Source organism: Anopheles coluzzii (genome assembly GCF_943734685.1).
Source record: "Anopheles coluzzii chromosome X unlocalized genomic scaffold, AcolN3 X_unloc_20, whole genome shotgun sequence".
NCBI lineage: Eukaryota > Metazoa > Arthropoda > Insecta > Diptera > Culicidae > Anopheles > Anopheles coluzzii.
In genome coordinates, this window is record NW_026054448.1 from 77,501 (window position 1) to 82,500 (window position 5,000).

Sequence of the window (5,000 nt, forward strand, 5' to 3'; positions counted from 1 at the left end):
AGTTGTCCAAGTTGTGTCATGTGTTGACTTAGTTGACGTGTCATGTGCATGGATGATTGGCGTACGGGTCATGTATGGTGCACTTGCTTCAGTTGAAGGGATGTACTAGTACAGTTATATTAATTGTTTATTTCACGATCTGGTCTTTTGGCTGGATCGCGAAAAAAACGCTAAGTCCCAAATCTTGAACTCGAGAGGAGAGCGCTGATGACAACCTTTTGGACTGGAGCTCCCTAGAATTCGGCTTTTTCCTACTTTAAAGGGATGCACTGTTGTATGTATTGTTTATTCACGATCTGGTCGTTGGATTGGATCGTGGAAAAAAAACGCTAAGTCCCAGATCCTGAACTCGACAGGAAAGCGCTGATGGCAAACATTCTGACTGGAAGTTCCTAGAAATCGGCTTTTTCCTTATTGGCATTATGTGGCACGTTTATTGTGGCTAGAACATTAATTATCCACCAAATGGCACCAACGCTTGGCGAAAGTCTCGAAACACTCCTATCCCGACGCACCAGCAACCGCAACACGATGCAAAATAAATTGCACGAGCTACTGATACTTGTACCATGCACGGTACACGGTACCAAAATATACCCCTGAAAGTGTGCAATTTGGGGCTATTCTAGGAAATTTGTTTGGGGAAGCCTAGCTACGCGTGTCGCACGTTGCATGGTCGTCGATCAGAGGCATGCAAAAGCACCTATCTAGGGGAATTACTTTACGTTCTAGTAGCAAGATCGATTTTCCGGTCTAGCACGGCAGTACGCCTGCATGCATACACTCCATGTACCAAAAATGTATCAACCTAGGCGTTGCTCAGTAGCTTTTGGCGGCACATGTAAAAAGTACTCGAGTTCAGATTCTTGGAACTTTGCGTATTGTTCAAAACTTATAACGAAAACTAAATTATAAATGGGTAAAAGGCTAGGCGTTTCTCAGTAGCTTTTGGCGCCACGTGGCAAAAGTATTCGAGTTCAGATTTCTGGGACTTAGCGTATTTTTCAAACCTGATAATGAAAATTGAAGTACAAATGGGGCATAAGCTAGGCGTTGCCCAGTAACTTTTGGCGCCACATGGAGGAAGTAGTCGAGCTCCAATTTCTGGGACGTAGCGTATTTTTCAATCATAATAAACCGAATCAAACATAAAAATCATGAAACTTACACCACGTCCCTAGGTTGTGCACAAAACGTAACGATAAAGTGCCGGCGAGGTTAGAGGTGCACCAAAATTGTGTACCGATTAGGAAAAGTACTCTATGTTGCTATGACTTGGGTAAAAAGTGTTGATTAACTGCTGGTTACGATAGACAGTTGCTTATCGTACACATCGCAAACGAACACCCCTTAGTGAGCAGTAGCAGAAGTCGATGGAACAAAGCGAATGCATTACAAACTGATCAAGTAAAATAAGGAACGCTACGTACTAGGACTTCTTTCCAAGAATGGTGTCCGCGACGGGAGGGCAAGCGTCCTTCCCAGGTTTCCCTAGTAAACCTTGTATGGTAAACATACCCAAGCGTGTCCGTAAGCACGCAACGATAGTCACGAACGAGCACATACCTAGGGAAAGTACTCTACGTACTAGGACTTCTGTCCAAGAATGGTGTCCGCGACGGTCGGGCACTGTGACGCAATTACCAAATCCTAGAATCGTACAAGCAGTGTGTACAAACATAAACATTAACGCGTTCGCTCGGGCTGCGCCGTCCGTGTTGAACACAAATGCGGGTGATTATATGAGTGGATGGACAAAAACATGCGTGGCGAAGACAATTTTCTGCACGATGTGCACATAGCTCATTTCGTCGTCCCGGGCGAATGGAAAAACACAAAAATCTCGAGTATCTTTCTAGGTTTCTGTTATAAAAGGGCAAGCCAAAAGGTGACCGGTTGAGATGAGCATTTTAAGCATACAAGCACTTAATTGCAACTTTTCCTACAAAAACTAGGTACGTACACGTAGATTGTATCAACATGGACATCTATGAACGCGTACGCTGGAGCTGCACCCTCCGTCTTGTACTTTCCCTGATCGGTACACAGTTTTGGTGCACGGCTATCCCGAAAGGCAACTTGTACCAACATCGACATCCATGAACGCGTACGTAGCGTACTTTCCCTGATCGGTACACAATGTTGGTGCACGGCATAGGAAATGGGCTGAAAATGGTCAAACTCAATCCATTTCCACTAATGATAGTCAATAACAGCTGTGCCGATGAAGTAGGGCACGATGCAAGTCAATGTTATTTAATGAATTACATGTTCACCATACATTTTAGTACAAAATTGCTCGGTCAGACCTACAAAGTGCTATATCTCGAATACTAAACGTCGCAGATGGGTGTCGTAGAACAATTTTAAGTTCGTCTAACGATTCTACATCCGATTCTGGATAGTGGTTTTTCGACCACTTTTCAACATTTTGTGACACCCCGAACCTAGGGGCAGCTCCCTAGCTTTTTTCAAAAATGTGCACCGAACGGGCCAGAGAGCTCGAGCAGTCGAAAAATTTTTTTTTGCTAAAACCCCTAAAAACGTGTCAGGAACGCACCCTAGATGATGAAAAGTGCAACCAGAATGTCAATCGACAACATGCCCGGGGGTACAAATTTGCTCTACGCGTCCCTAGGTAGGGTACTTTTTCGTACAAACATCAAAGTGTACGGTGCACAAAGTGCGCGGAACAAAAATTGCTCGGTCAGACCTAGGACGGGCCATATCTCGAATACTAAACGTCGCAGATGGGTGTCGTAGAACAATTTTAAGTTCGTCTAACGATTCTACATCCGATTCTGGATAGTGGTTTTTCGACCACTTTTCAACATTTTGTGACACCCCGAACCTAGGGGCAGCTCCCTAGCTTTTTTCAAAAATGTGCACCGAACGGGCCAGAGAGCTCGAGTAGTCGAAAATTTTTTTTTTGCTAAAACCCCTCAAAACGTGTCAGGAACGCACCCCAGATGATGAAAAGTGCAACCAGAATGTCAATCGACAACATGCCCGGGGGTACAAATTTGCTCTACGCGTCCCTAGGTAGGGTACTTTTTCATACAAACATCAAAGTGTACGGTGCACAAAGTGCGCGGAACAAAAATTGCTCGGTCAGACCTAGGACGGGCCATATCTCGAATACTAAACGTCGCAGATGGGTGTCGTAGAACAATTTTAAGTTCGTCTAACGATTCTACATCCGATTCTGGATAGTGGTTTTTCGACCACTTTTCAACATTTTGTGACACCCCGAACCTAGGGGCAGCTCCCTAGCTTTTTTCAAAAATGTGCACCGAACGGGCCAGAGAGCTCGAGTAGTCGAAAATTTTTTTTTTGCTAAAACCCCTCAAAACGTGTCAGGAACGCACCCCAGATGATGAAAAGTGCAACCAGAATGTCAATCGACAACATGCCCGGGGGTACAAATTTGCTCTACGCGTCCCTAGGTTGGGTACTTTTTCATACAAACATCAAAGTGTACGGTGCACAAAGTGCGCGGAACAAAAATTGCTCGGTCAGACCTAGGACGGGCCATATCTCGAATACTAAACGTCGCAGATGGGTGTCGTAGAACAATTTTAAGTTCGCCTAACGATTGTACATCCGATTCTGGATAGTGGTTTTTCGACCACTTTTCAACATTTTGTGACACCCCGAACCTAGGGGCAGCTCCCTAGCTTTTTTCAAAAATGTGCACCGAACGGGCCAGAGAGCTCGAGTAGTCGAAAAATTTTTTTTTGCTAAAACCCCTCAAAACGTGTCAGGAACGCACCCTAGATGATGAAAAGTGCAACCAGAACGTGAAACGACAACTTTGTTGGGGGTACCCTTTTTACTCTACGGGCCACTAGTTTAGGCGCGCCAACAGCGCTTTCCTCTCGGGTTCCCATTTTTTGCCCTCCTGGGATTATGATCATTTACTCATTGCCTACTATAGGGAAGGTACCTTGCTCCGAGGTCAAAAATGAAGATTTCACCAAATCGTAGTTTTAACCTCTATTTAGTCGTAGGAGCATGGTTTGCAGTGTCCGTGGGTCATATAAGCCCCCGTTTGGGTCATACGTCCCCTCCCCGATGAAAATCGTCATATGACTATAGGCCGAACTTATGAAGCAAAAGTGGTGTCTGGTGGGTTCTGCCGATGATCTTAACCTATGATTTTGAGTTTCCACTCTTTCAAAACGTTTCCTGGAGCAGTACATCACGGGTCTACGGACCCAAAGACTTCGTTGCGATGGTTTCAAGCATAAAAGTTGTAACAGTTAAGGGTTTTTAATACGCGTATATTAAATCATTGCTTGAAACTAAGCTTCGTTGTCTTTAAACTCTGCAAGACCAATCGAACTTCTTAGGGAAACTCGAAGCATTCACGCTAAGCTGGTGGTGCAGGGCACATAGCGTGATGAAACCGGGTTTCCCTAACCAATGTGGCATATTTTTTCCCTGAGAGTGAAGCTCAGACCCACGTAGGGGAGAGCGAAGTGGAACTTTAATGTTCAATGCAGCAAATGTTCGCCATGCGGATAAACAAGTTGGAATAGTTCAATGTAGTGTAATGCAAACACGAATCGCAAATAACGATACGGGACCCAGAAGCAATTCTGCGGATCCCTCGGGGAGTGGTGAGTTGATATAAATTAGAGGTGAAAGTCCAAGTTGTTCGAGCTCCGGCTCGGCAGCCGATACGAGGTTCCTGTTGAGCTTGTTTGTACATCGCGCAGAGGCGCCGTTCGGTTCTAGCAATGATTCCCGCCACCATGTTCCATGCGTGCAGAGATCCGTTAGAGCTCGTTCAATGTGTCCCGCCGTGATTACGAAAAAGTCCAACAGTTGACTTAGTTGGGTGTGCGTCAAGTAATCGCGCAGAGATGCCGATCGGTTCCTAGCAATGTTTCCCGTCACAAGGTGGTATTGGCACCTGTGCAGAGTGGCCGTTAGCAATGTCTCCCGTATCACGGTGGTGTACCATCACTAGTGCAGAGTGACCGCTAGCAATGTCT